Below are 15,295 nucleotides of genomic sequence, written 5' to 3' on the forward strand. Positions count from 1 at the left end.
ACTGGGGAGACACCTTGTGGCCAATGTTATTAAAATATTTTAATAAGGCTTCTGGGTTTTGGGGGGGGGGGTTGTTGTTGTTTGTTTTGTGCCAGTCCTGGGACTTGAACTCAGGACCTGGGCCTTGTCTCTTAGCTTTATCCACTCAAGGCTGGCACTCTTTCACTTGAGCCACAGTTCCATGTCCAGCTTTTTAGTGGTTAATTGGTGATAAGAATCTCACACACTGCCCTGTGGGCTGGCTTGGAACCCCAATCCTCAAATCTCAGCCTCCAGAGTAGCTAGGATTACAGGTGTGCCACCTGCCTCCAGCTGAGATACCTTTGGATTGGACAAATGTGGTAAATAGTTTCAGTGGGTTTCAAATAGCTATGCGCCAGGAATATAAAGACTCCTAAAAAATTGTAGTAGATTGCTGGTCTACCTTAAGACTCCCGTACCTTCCAGTCCTCGTGTCCCATCAAAAGCACAAGCCTGAGATCTGAACAAGATGAAGGCATTGCAATCCTAGTTTTCTGTGACCTGAAGCTCATTTTTAACACCTCAGTTGCCATTAGTTAGACACATTGAACTTTTAATCTGTTGGCAACGTTTGCAACTGTCAGAAATCATCATTTTGCATGCTTTCCTGACAAAATCATTTTGTCATCTCTTTAGAATTAAACAGGATTTTAAAATAGTTCAGTCACTGATTATTCATCATATCTCAGATAATGATTATTAAAAATATAAGTAACAGGCACATACTAATTGCCTCAGGAATAGAAATAGCCATTCAGAAGAGAATAAATCCCTAAATCAGTGACGATGTAACATTGATACCAGGGATAAAAGATGGAGACTCCATCAAATAAAACCACTTGGTTTATTTTCCTTTGTTTACACATAGTCAAGCAAACATCACAGGACAGTATTACTGTTAACCATAATCACAAGGCAATACCTGGTATGATTATAAGATGGTTTGTTTGAATGGCTAAAATGAAAAAGATATAACGTGTCTGTGAGGTAATGGAACAATTAGAATTCTTGTAGTTAGTTAATGGGATTATAGTCACTCTGACTTTTGTTCATCATCATTGTCATCACCATCATTATTATTCATTATTATTATTATTATTATTATTATTATTATTTGTGTGTGTGCCCGTACTGGGGTTGAATTCAGACGTGGGTGTTGTCTCTTGCTATTTTATTCACGGCTAATGCTCTACACTACTTGAGCCTTAGCTCCACTTCTAGCTTTCTGCTAGTTATTTGGAGATATGTGTCTCATGGACTTCCTTGGCTGTCTTTGAACCAAAGTCCTCAGATCTCAGCTTCCTGAGTAGCTAGGATTACAGATGCGAGCCTCTAGCACCCATCTGCTCATTATTTTTGAAATGGTTTAACTTGCTGCCTGGACACCTATCTAGCTGCAATCAATCCACTTACTTTAGGGTTCCAGGAGCCAGGATAAGTGTGTGACACTGACTCCCGCTCTCTATTGAGAAGAAATATCATGAAAAATTTCCTTCTAAGGCTTACCTTGGGCTACAGTCCCAGTAGGCACAGGTGTGAGCCACTAGCACTTGGCTTTATTCATTTATTCTCTTGAAACTAGTGTCAAGAGACACTAGTTTTGTCTTTATCTCCTTCAGTGATTGCTTCTAGAATGTGACTGCATCCGCTTTTGGCCACTAGATGGCTCTCTATCCAAAAGCATTGACTGCTTTTTTTGTTTTTGTTTTGTTTTGAGGTGTTCTTTTTTGGGGGGGAGGGGGGGCTTTTCTACAAGGCTAAAAATACCACAATCCTGAATGTTTAATATTTGCACAAAACAATGCTATCTGAAATAAAGGAAGAATTTCTGAATTTATGGAAAAGTACAGCTTCCCTTTCTCCACGTCTCCCACTTTTCCTTCCTTCCTTCCTTCCTTCCTTCCTTCCTTCCTTCCTTCTTTCCTTCCTTCCTTCCTTCCTTCCTTCTTTCCTTCCTAGATCAAGGCTAGTTAATTATTGGTTAACTAGAAATAAGAGTCTCATGGCCTTTGCTGTCTTGTGTGGTTTTGAGCCATGTTCTTCACATCTCAGCCTCCTGAGTAGCTAGGATTATAGGCTTGAGCACTGGCTGGTGGTATTTTCATTGCCACCAAGACCAAGTGCTGACCCACGGCAGGAACTCCAGCCTCGAGGGCTTCCTGAAGGGGGCACCGGGGGCGATGGGCAGGCAGAGTCTTGGCAGAATTCTGGAATGGGTACATCAATTCAGGATTGTCACCTGGGAGGGACATACTCGGAATTCCAGGCTTTCATCTTGTAACAGAAAGACGAAGGCTTTTCAAAACGAATTCTTGCTGTGGAGAAAAGGGGCTTTATTTTTCCCCCTTTGAGGAAGTTTAGGGAGGCAAAGTGACATCACCTTGTGTCATTTTGTTTCAGAATGGAATTATCTAGAATAGCAGTGTCCTGCTTCTGGTGATAAGCAATTGTCTGAAAATCTGAAGAGCCTTTCAACCTGGAAAGAGGTCCTACCAGCAAATGCAGAGATGGCCACAGCACTGACATTTGCCTTATCGTTCATTCTCCCAACATAGCAAAAGGTAACCTCCCAATGCTATCTCACATTAGGGGGTCCCTAACACGATACAGTGTGGGAGCAGCAGAACTGAAAGGGGAACAAGCTTGGGTTGTTTTCATCACCAAAGAACCATGCTCTGATGTCAGAGCTAAGACTCTAGACGGCCACACTCTATTATTCCTGAAAATCACTCTCACTGCTTAAGGTTTTCTTGCCTGATTCCAGAAATCACAGCTTTAAGTTTACAGTAAATATCCCACCTCTTCCTGAACCCTGGGGACTTCCTTTACCTGTCCCCAAAGGTCAACCCCAACCTCCTTCTTAGCAGTCTGGTGGACATGGCTTTTCTGAAGCCCACGGTGGGTACAAAGGCCAGGGTGCTGTAAATTGCTTCCCTTTTGGAAACGTCTCTCGTGACTCCCAAGAAGCCACATTCTTCTAATTGTCCTATGGCTTCTGCAGATCCTCAATGTTTGCATGCTTTCTCTTTTTCCTTCACATTGTAGAATTTGGGACAATGAAGGACTCTGTCATCTCTTTTCTTGCATATATTCTCTCACGGTGAAGTACGATAGTATATATGTAATTGTACACATGTAATATATATAAAACCGTGTATATGTAATATGTTAATGTATATAATCACAGTGATCATTGCCATCAGAAGCAACTTCTTTGTGATTCTCTCTCTCTCTCTCTCTCTCTCTCTCTCTCTCTCTCTCTCTCTCTCTCTCTCTCTCTCTCTCTCTTCTCTCTCTCTCCTCTCTGTCCTTTGTCCTGGTATTGGGACTTGAACTCAGGGTCTTTTACTCTCACTTGACTTTTTCTTTTTTTTTTTTTGCCAGTCCTGGGCTTGGGCTCAGGGCCTGAGCACTGTCCTTGGACTTTCTCAAGGTTAGCACTCTACCACTTGAGCCCCAGCACCACTCCCGGCTTTTTTCTATGTATGTGGTACCGAGGAATCGAACCCGGGTCTTCATGCATGCTAGGCAAGCGCTCTACCACTAGGCCAAACTCCCAGCCCTCACTTGATTTTTTCATTCAAAGCTAAGGCTCTACCACTTGAACCATACCTCCACATCCAGCTTTTTGCTGATTGATTGAAAGAAGAATTTCATGAATGTTTCTCCTCTACTGATTCAGAACTGCAATCCTCAGCTCTCAGCCTGTTGAGTAGCTAGGATGACAAGATGTGAGCCACTGGTGGCCACCTTTCTGAGGAAATTTCTCTGTCTAAATCAATTTCACTGGAACAACCATTGCCAGGGATGTAGAGAAGTTAGAACCCTACATGCATCGCTGGTGCAAAAGGGAAATGTGCAGCCTTATGTAGCTACTAGAGGAAAGTGTTTAGCCAGCCATTCCTCAGAAGATAACTAAAAGTTAGTATGTGACTCAATAATTCCTCTTCTAGATGTATGTCTAAGAAAAATGGAAAACCAAGGTTGGCACATGTTCATGGTGGCTTTCTTCATAATAGCACAAATATGCAAATATGCATATGCAATAGTACAAATATGCAAATGATGATGAGCTAATAAATAAAATAAGGTACACCCATAAAACTGGACATTCATCCCAAATGGAATGAAATGTTAATACATGCTACAACACGTTCTAATCTCAAAGAACAATTTTAAGTAAGAGGTAGACACAAAGTACTCTGCATTTGGGGCCAGGAGTTTGGCCTCGTGGTAGCGTGCTCACCTAGCATGCACAAAGCCCTGGGTTCGATTCCTTGGTGCCACACAGAAAAAGCCTGAAGTGGTGCATCGCTATGATTGGCATCATGAGGAATTAGGCTTGTTGTTGAACAGCATTTTATCTCTACGGTCTTCCTCCTCCAAACCTGTAAAATCACGAATGAAATCGGACAGACTCCAAGAACAGGATGCAAAATGTCCAGCATTAAATCATCCTCAAAATTGTTTATGGCATCAAAACAAGAAACACTTGCAAAACTTGTCACAACACACAGTAGTCAAAGGAAGTAGGAGGACGTAATGGAACACGAGACGAGATACTCAATGTGATCCTGAAACAGAAAAAAAGGCATTAGGTAAAAGCGGGTTGAGATGTTTTGCTCGTGAACTGACATGCTGACTTGTGACCTTAGATACTCAGAAGGCCGAGATCGGAGGATCATAATTCAAAGCATGGCAGAAAAGTCTGTGAGACTCTCATCCATTAAACTACAGACAACTAAACAACAACCAAAAAAAGTCAGATACGGAACGGTGGCTTACGTGGTAGAGCACTATCCTCGAGCAAAAAGAAGCCAGCGACTTCTAATTGATACTTGAGAAAATGGAACATTTTTAAGCAGCTTCAGAGTTTAAGGCAGATGTTCAAACTGTAAACATGAGCCAGATGTCAGTGGTTCATCCATGTAATACTAGATACATGGTTCAAAGCTAGCCTGAGTAGAAAAGGCCATGAAAGTCTTATCTCCAATTAACTACCCCAAAAAAGCTAGAAATAAAGCTGTAGCTCAAGTATGTAGGGCACTAGACTTGAACATAATATCTCAAGAACAGCACCCAGGCATGAGTTCAAGCCCCAGGACCAACGCAGAAAGAAACAGAAGGAGGTGAGGAGGGAGGGAAGAAAGGAGAGAGGAAGGCTGTAAAGAAGGAATAAGGGGAGGGAATGAAAGAGAAAAGAAAGGAAAAATAATTGGAGAAATTCTCATTGAATTTTAATACAAGTTGCCATTCTAATCTATTGATCTACTGATAAATGTGATGTATTCTAACAACAGTTGGTAGCAAAATCAAAGATAGGTAATTTTAGAAAATCCACCTAAATTATTGCTATTTTTGGCTACATGTTTATTTCCAAAAAGAATACTAAATGCCAAGCATAGTTTTCAGTTGTAAGACCAAAATGATTTGGGTACTTTTCAGGCCCAGAAGATATTTATGGAAATGAGCATGTCACGGGCACATGGGAATCCTCTGGAAAAATTAAAGTGGAAATGTCTAGCTCATTATTATTAGTGATTGAGGTCCAGTGAAAGCAATTTGCTTCCTGATGCCTTATTTGATTTAGAGACTGAATTTCTCACACAAAATTGAAAACCCGTGGTAATGCTTAATTCCAAAGAGAAGCTGAGATATTACCGAGAAGACAACCTATAGAAGTATGTGACAAGTCAAGAAGACTATTAGGCAAGTTTAAATTTTAAAGTCTCAGCTGAGAGCTGTGATTAAATGCAGTTCAGTCCCAATTAATTACTAAGTAAGCAAGTTCTTCTCTCCTTACTCCACTGAATTTGTTTCACCCTTTCTGATCATAGATATCTATTAACACTATAGAAAGGATAGAAAAATTAAAACTTATCATTTCAGGTCAGAATTTAGGCAGCACCTAATCAGACTTCAGTTGCTATAACTGAGTTCCACCGTTGGGGTGATTTAAGAAGAAGGAAGGTTTACTTAGCTTGTAGTTGTCTGTTCTCTCCTTCTCTTTTTTTGTTTTTTTTTTTCTTTCTACTTTTTCTCCAATATGAACTCAACCAGCACTGTAAGTGATGAAAAAAATGGTTCTTCCCTTACCTCGGACTGTGAATAAAACATTGGTGAGAAAAAGTGTTAGAGTTTCAAACATTAATGTGTGTGAAAACGTAGGCCCACATTTCTTGAGTAAATCAAGGATAGGATTGTGACAGCTTCTCTCTACCCCCAGAAAACTCCTTGACAAATAACTGCTTTTCTTGAGTTGGTATTTATGTTCCTCTTGGTGAGTAATGGTGGCTGAGGAGCTGGGCTGTTCTGCACCACTGCCGCTTTCTGAGCTGCCCTCTGTGATTAGAGATGACCCGCTGACTCACATAGAAAAGGGTCATTGCCCTCATTCACTGGACCTGAATCTGGCAAGGAGAAAGAAGAGAGAACAGCACGTTCCTTTCAGATGTCACAGGCAAATGACAAAGGAAATAAGCACAAATCCAGCATAAAATGGATTCTTTCCCAACCCTACAATCAGATGGTTTTGTAACACAGAATGGTTCACACACAGTCTTTTCATGTTAGTCACCAACACCAACATCAGAGATGTTCGTGTTTGCTTTCTCCCCTCCCCCTCAATCTGTACTGCACAGTTGTCTATCTAGAATTATTTTAGAGATATTTAAATAGAAACCAATGGCAGTAAGAACAATGAATAAACAGGTGCTAGAGGGTCTTAAAGGTTATTTCTTATTTTTCAAGCTCAGTATTACAAAAGCAGGTTCGCTGGAATAAACAGGCTCTGCTTTCTAAAAGACAAGCAAACGTTGAGTATATAACTTGTATTTCTGTTAGTAAATCACATTTTTACTAGAATAATGTTACACATAATTCCTCAACCTGTACATTTTAGGTGACCTTGATATATCTAAGTGAGCAGCTGGATATATGAGCCTGTAGGTGAAGACTGTCTTCAAAGCTAACAAGGATGCAGTCAACACATAGAACTACTATTGCTGGAATGTCTGTTGCACATATCTAAATGGCGGGTGGTTGTATTGCCCCTGTGAGAGATCAGATAGTCTTTTCAGCCTGTTTTATGTATTGCACTGGGATTCGCACCACTGAAAGTTGTTCATGGAATGTGAAGACTGAAGAGTTCTGAGTTATGTGATCAGCAGTTCGAAGATGCTGAGGAGCCAATAGGATAGGTCCAGTCTGGAGAATTGATAGGGGTGTAGGCTCCAAGTTCAAAGGCAGGAGAACTTCTTAGAACACAGGCTGGCAGTAGTGGGTATGACTTCAGGAAAACATGAGAAGTAACCATTAACAGTGGCGACGGTATAGCTGATGGGAAATGCCTGAGCAGCTAACTTACAAGAAAATGTCTACTTAGCTCACAGCTAAGTAGACATCCAGAGTCTAAACCGTAGCTGCGAGGAAGTGTAAGGAGCAGGATGAGGCCTGTCTTTCAGAGAATTTTGCTATTAAAGAAAGCAAAGAGATGGGACGTGGATTTAAAGGGGAGGTGAGAGAGGAGCCGCTGCCCAGGGGAAGGGCTGTCCTTTGTGAGAAGACTGCAGGCAGTGTCTCCACTGCTGTTGTGAGAGGAAATACCCCACATTCACAGAGTACCATAGGAAGTGGGACTTCATTTCTGATCCCTCCACTCATCATCTCAGGAAAAGAGTAAGGGAGACTGCTGGAAGTGAGAGGGGCATGGGAGAACTGCAGAAGAGAGGGGAGAATGGTCTTCTGTGAGGAAAATGACCCACGCTAGACAGCAGACCTGAGACCCCTTCAGAATCTGAGGTCATAAAATCAAATCACACAGCCAGAATGGCTACCTTTTTCTCCCACTGCATTCAGCTCATTAGATACAAAAGTGGAATGGGCAGAAAAGTGGGTTGAATTCACACAGAAGTTTTTGGCCCAGGGTGCATTGTAAAGAGTGAAGCAGCACAGATTTTGTAATAGATTCCGGGGAGTTTTAGAGTCTATTGTGCATAGAAGGGAATTTTTTAAAAATAGTGGAAGGATGAGGGCAACAATCTCCTATTGGAAGTTTCCAAATTATATACAGGGAATTCTAAATATAATAGTACCAACATTTCATCTTTCTCTCCCTTCTCTTAGGTTATTGCTTTCTTTTCCTCCCCCTTGGCTTTTGAAAGTTTTTCATATTCTTTTTTCCTTTTTTTGCCAGTCCTGGGCTTGAGCTCAGGGCCTGAGCACTGTCCTTGGACTTTCTCAAGGCTACAGCTCTACCACTTGAGCCTCAGCACCACTTCTGGCTTTTTTCTATGTCTGTGGTACAGAGGAATCAAACCGGGGTCTTCATGCATGCAAGGCAAGTACTCTACCACTAGGCTACACTCCCGACCCCAGAAGTTTTTCATATTCTAAGAAGTGCTCTTTGAATGGAATGTTCACTGATGAAAAGACATAAATTCTCTGAATTGAATGTCCCTAATAAAGACATCAAAATACTACTACCCCTGCTAGAAGATAATAATAGTTAACTGGAATAGTTAATAGTTAATAGTCAAAATGGAAGAAAATGATTTTAAAACAGGACATTATAAATCACCAAAATTCAAGCAAATCACCCTGCAGTGACGCTGGATCTTACTGGTGGCTGTGATTTTCAGACAAAAGGAAGAGTCACTGAGACAGAATGAACCCAGGAGCTCAAGTACAGATGATGGGATTGTTAGGTTCATTTCCATCTCCCCATGTAGGCCCAGCCTGAGTCACAGCTCACTGCTGAGCTGAGTACTTACAAAGGCAAATTAACTGTTTCAGGTCAGCAGGGTACTATGGCACATATAGCCACAACAATCATGAAATGACCTGCTGGGGTAGGACTTCCCAAGCCAGAAGAAATTTGCTCTGATGTAGACTAGGGCCAGTAGTCTACCGTGGTCTGTTAAGTCATCGCCTTCTTAGACGGAACAAAGTGATCGTCTAAGAATTTCCCCACATGACCTCATCTGACACATGGTGAGGAAGGGTTTAGAGATGCTCAGAACTATAAGCTACATCTGATCAAGAAAGACCTTAGCAATTTTTCTTTTTAATCTCATATACTCATTGTCTATGTTTTACTCAGCTACATTTTCTGGAGTGAAGAAATTTAACCAAAAACATTTAAATGAAAGAAATATATCTATACTGGGGCTTGAATAAGTAAATTGCATAATCTATAAATTTGTGGTACTTCCAATAATCTGTATTATGAAAAAAGCGTTTGCTTTGGAAAGATGGATATGCTAATAGCTATGATTTGACTATGTCATATATATATATGTAATCAAGTAACACACTGTAGTTCATAAATACATGCAATTATAATATGTTGAGTGAGCGTGTGTGAGTGTACACATGTTGTGTGTGTGTGTGTGTGTGTGTGTGTGTGTGTGTGTGTGTGTATTCTGGTATAAGGGCTTGAGTCCAGAGCCTGGGTCTGTCCCTTTGATTTCTTGCTCAAGCTGGTGCTCTCTCACTTGAGTTCCAATTCTTGATGTGTTGATTTTTTTAAATATTAATTTCAGAGAGAAGGAAGAAAAAGAAAAAGAGGTCGGGAGGGAGGAAGAAAGGAAGGAGGGAAGGAAAGGAAAGAAGGAAGGAGGAAAGGAAAGAAAAAAGGAATGAAGAAATGAAAGAAGAAAGGAACCAAGGAAAGAATGAAGAGAGTGTAGATTTATTCCTTACTCTGAAATCACAAACCTGGCACCACTGACTCCAAGATTCCAAACCCATTTTATGCTTAAGTTCCATGAGAAAGAAGAGGGGAGTGAGATGACTTCTCCACTATGAATCAGAAACCTCGCATGCATGTCTGATTCACAGCAAAAGTATCTATTACTACGTCATCATCTTACAGGAGAAGACGTTAGATTTAAAATGCTTGTCCAGTATGTATGCTTAGTGAGTGGCTGTGATTCAAAGCCAGGTTCACAAGTCTGACAGCTTGAAACCCTCTTATTCCTTTATGCATATCAAATGATCCATGTCTCATTACTCTCACGGAACATTTTTCCTACATTTTCTAATTGTGAGCTTGGAGATTGCCAAATCCAAATCTTTGGGAAATAGCCTGGGCCACCTCGACTCTTATGATGACTCTTCTCTCTCAGAATGCCTCTGCCATAAATTATCTCCCAGGCCAAAGGCTTTGAGCTCAGCTGTATCACAGTTGGGTAGCCTCCATTTTGTCCAGGGAAAAGATAAAACACACATTCTGCTGCCTTGGTCTCAGGGTTACTCTGTAGATTGGATGGGACTATGAATGGGACAAGTTTTGCACAAGGCCTTGAAAAATGGGAATATGCATTCTTTCCTTTAAATATCAACAATACACCTTATATTGTTTTATTGCTATTTTAATCATTCACAAAAGACTCTCTGGAAATATCTATTAACTGACTTTATTCTTTCCTATCTGGTTTAAAAGCTTTTACCTTTGAATTATTCTCTATTCCTTTGTGTCCTCTGCACACAGTGCAGTTTCTCCAAAGACACTGGTGAGGCTGATGATTTTATTTCATAGCATATTCTCTTTAAATAGTACCAGGAAGAACAATTCAAGATGAACTGTGAGCTTCAGTAGCATATTTCTTTTCTGATGACAGATGTTTTCTGTTCGTATTATTTTTCTGATATACTTTTCAGTGGTTCTTTTGTCTTGCTTATTTCCTTCTCTGTTCATACTGTGAGATGACACTAGGGGGCAGCATTGAGTCACCTTGAACCTGAATGTATGAACTACAAAGGTAAGGGGCTGACAGAGAGGAAATGAATAATTCTCCACTACGTCACTGTCAAATGACGGTGCAGTTTGCTACAGAAATCTGTTCAGAAGCAGCACACCCTTCTGTATGCCTCATGGGAGCTTTTGAGACTAAATGACTTGTTTTCTTGCTAATCCTGGGTGGCAAAGCAAACAGTAAAATGGTTAACTCTTTACCCACATGACCGAATGCAGCAAATGTGCAAACCACATTATAAAGTGGGATGCATGCAGCAGACATTTCTGATATGAAAAGCCATGCCAACTGCTCTGTTGATTAAATATGTCCTTAGTAAATGAAATCAGTTAAATCAATTCAATGAAACTGAGCAATAATGCTTTGTTTGTGATATTTGTATCCTGCAATACTAAAGAGATGAGAGATAACAAATGGATGAAGCCAGGGGGTTCTTTTTTTAAGGTATAGAGGGGTTACAGTTATATTTGCCAGATAGAAGGTGCATTATTTACTAAGGGGTTCTTTAACCAAAAAATCTCTAAACACCTTGTGCCCTGCACAGATTTTATACCACCTGCTAAGGCTCCAGTGGTACACTGTAAATTTAGGCTTAGATGCTCTGTTCATGCTCTGAACCTTAATCTTCAGATACTGCGAGGTCCTTACAGGTAAAAACAGTGATCTGATCAAATACAGGCAGGCATTTGTAAATCTTTTTAATTAAAAAAATTAAAGTATCCCCCCAAAAGTCCATAGATCAACATCTTGCTTCAGCAACTTGAATTTGTCTCTATGTTTCACCAGAATTGAAAGAAATACCATTTTTAAAAATTATTTGTGCATACCTAGCGTTTGAACTCAGTGTCTATGTGCTGCCCTTGAACTTTTTCTGCTCAAGGCTGGCCCTCTACCAATTGAGCCACAGTCCTACTTCCAGCATTTTGGTGATTCGATGGAGATAAGAATTTCACAAACTCTCCTGCCTAAGCTGGCTTTGAACCATGGTCCTCAGGCCTCATTCTCCTGAGAAGCTAAAATTATAGACATGAGCCATAAGCACCTGGCAATAGCATAGATTGTTATAGCAGTGGGGTTCCCAGGAAATTCCATTGCTAAGGCACTGTGGCTTATAGTGCTTCTCCCACAGGCCCACATATGATTTCTGTACTACCAGTCCCTGATTTATTATAGAGACATTGATTCTGAATGTATTTATCCAACAGACAGTCACTGAATAGCCAACATAAAAATAAAAATGAAAAACATATTATCTGTGCTTTAAAGAATTTCCCAGCCAAGGAAGAAAAAAAAAACCAGAGACTCACACATGGACACACACACACACACACACACACACACACACACACACATAATTCAAACAACTGCGACTATACCTATTTCTTTCAGGCTTAAACTTACTGTTTTATTCATAGATAAATTAAGCTATATGTCAGAGTATAATCTCAGCCAGCAGAGATCTTATTTTACAGAAGAAAATGAGGACCAGAAATGCCAAAGAACGTGGCCAGCCATAGTTGCTCAACCACTGCAAAGCTTCCTGAGATGGCTCACTCCCATTGCAGAGATGATCACTCTTTTAAGGAACATTGGTGCGGTGACTCGCTACAGGTTGTAATTTCTTGTACATCGTAAATACCTGATGGAAATATCTCTGTCTCTCTGTCTCTCTGTCTCTCTGTGTCTGTCTGTCTGTCTATCTGTCTCTCTTTCTCTCTCTCTCTCTCTCTCCATACTAGGATTTGAACTCACAATACATACTAGCCAGGCGCTCTGCCACTTGAGTCATGCTCAATCCTTTTTGCTTTAGTTATTTTTCAGGTGGGGTTTCAACAGTGTTCTTGTTGTTGCCTGAGCTGTGACTCTTCCAAACACTTCCCTCAAGTCCCAGAAGAAATCTTTCCTGGATCTTCATCTATTGATTTTTCTTTAATATTTCTTATGGTGTCGTTTGTCCATATATAAATCTCACAACTATGATACTTTTCATAAGCTTTTGATTTGTTGAGTTTTAGAGATTCATCTCAGTTAACCAAAGTAGAAAATTGTCTTTTATTAATATACAATATCCCAAGGCTTGGGGCAGGGAATTAAGAGAGAAAACGCTAGTGGGCATTCAGGTGCCAGTGTATCAGAGTTTGACCTTGTATTATTCTTTATACTTTTCCATTCTCCCATTCAAAGTCTTCATTTGCATTTTGGAGCATTAACATTTAATGACATCTTACAAAAAGCTGATTGAGTAGTTTATACTTCTGAAGACATAGTGGTACACTAGGAAATGTGTCACATTAGTGTATACGAGGGAAGAAAATTTCCCCGAATATTGGTGAATACCATTTGCAATCTCCATTTCAATTTCAAGCTACCAGTATATCAATGCATACTGAATTCAGTGTAGGGCAAGTGTGCATTCTGTTTTCAATAGCACAAGCTAATTCCAACACCCTATGGTCCCTCATCCCTCAAGAAAGTAAACTCCACAATGAGTTCTAACTCCCTAACCATCTTGCCATTATTTTTCTCTGTGAAGAAATGTCACATTTTGGCTACAGGTTTAAGTAGCATACCAAAGAGGATTATTTCTTTTTTTTTCTTTTTTTTTTTTTTTTTGCCAGTCCTGGGCTTGAGCTCAGGGCCTGAGCACTGTCCTTGGACTTTCTCAAGGCTAGAGCTCTACCACTTGAGCCTCAGCACCACTTCCCGGCTTTTTTCTATGTATGTGGTACCGAGGAATTGAACCCGGGTCTTCATGCATGCTAGGCAAGCACTTTAACCACTAGGCCAAACTCCCGGCCCCGAAAGAGGACTATTTCTAAGACTGAATTTGAACTTTGTAGAACACCAGGAGAAAAAAATCAATTATTAAATTAATTAAGATAAGCAAGGTACCGCAGGCATTTGAGATTTGTTATTATTTCTCCCTGCACATTCACCTCCAGATATCTGTGCACAGAACTGGGCAAAATGCTTCATGGAGGCTTTCTTGGGAAAACCAACAGATTCCTTCTAAGATTTCAATGTGTCATATTGGCTGATCCAACCCAGATAAAAGGGTTGAATCTTAAAAGCAAAGAGAAGAAAACTGAGAAAAGAGGAAAGATTTGAGAACTGAAATGTGATTGTAAAGCTGAAATAGCGATTTTATTTGTGTACCTGCTCAGTCAATCAGTGGACATTTGTGCTCCTCTAGAATATATTTGCTGAAATCCTAACTCCCAATTGTTATTGGAAATGGCTGTATTGAGGATGTATTTGGGTCCTGAGAGCAGAGCCCATATGAATGGGATTGGTGTACTTACATTTAAAAAACAAACAAACAAACCATCTTTAGGGAGGCAAAGGGGCAGGGGCAGAAAGGCAGGGAGAGGGGAAGGATGAACAAATGCAGGACTGGTATTTAGTATACACTATGTGGAAAGTGAACCACACAGGCAGGGATGGGAGGAGGAAACTCAGAGAGCGTGAAGGAAAGGGGTGATGTTGTCACAGAAAAGGAAGAAATGTACTCAGTAGCTGGCTTATGAAATGGTAACCCTCTGGACAACACCTTAGTAATAATAATAATAATAAAATTATATATTTAAAATAAAGGCCATATGCTGGGCACCAGTGACTCACATATGTAATCTGAGCTACTCAGGAAACAGATCTGAGAATCCTGATTCAAAGCCAGCCATGGCTTCACGTTTCAGCAGGTTGTCTCTCCTTCTCCTCTTTGTTCTCACCATGCTGGCCCCCACTATATTGTAATGTAGCCCAGAAGGCTCTGGGGGTTGAATACAATCTTGAACTTCCAGTCTCTAGACCAGTAATCTGAGCAAGCTTCTTTTCTTCATCAAATTCTAGCTTCAGTTATTTTGTTCTGGCAAAACAAGATGGATGGATACACCAAGGAACATTCATAATTTCAGACGATTCTAGAATTGTCACCATTTTAATGGGACAGATAAATTAAGCAGTATTCCCATGCTCCTGAGTCTTGTCACTTGTCAACACTATAAAAATGATGCCTACTGTGCAAATAATTTATTGTAAACTTTAGTTATTCAATGCCATATCACTGTCTGCCCTAGTGGTTCAAATAGTGAGTCTGGTTGAAGTCACTTAAAGACCATTGGTGTTCCTGCAGTGTAGAAACAGACTTAATTGTTTATTGCACTTCTATTACCTCTGATTCTTTCCCAGCAGACTGTGCTCATTTTGAGGCTGAATGTGGAGAAAAATGCTCACTGAAACCTATTTGTCTTTGTCTTTGAAATACCTCAACTGTGAAAGGGGTTAAGGAGTCATTTTATATGATGATTAACAAATATACATGTAAAATTCCTTACTTCATTAGGAATTCTCAAATCTCCATATAGATTATTTTTTGGGGGAAAAAAAAAGCACCAAGGGACAAAGAAATTGGGTGTGTCTAGGAGGGTCTGAGCCAGGCAAGTGGGTAAGGCGTCCACAAAGACCAGGGTATAATTGGCAAATATATTTAAAGCAGAAATGGATGTGCTTGTCTTGCC

The sequence above is a fragment of the Megascapheus bottae genome, chromosome 26 (genome assembly GCF_031878675.1).
Source record: "Megascapheus bottae isolate mThoBot1 chromosome 26, mThoBot2.hap1, whole genome shotgun sequence".
In the NCBI taxonomy this organism is placed as follows: Eukaryota; Metazoa; Chordata; class Mammalia; order Rodentia; family Geomyidae; genus Megascapheus; species Megascapheus bottae.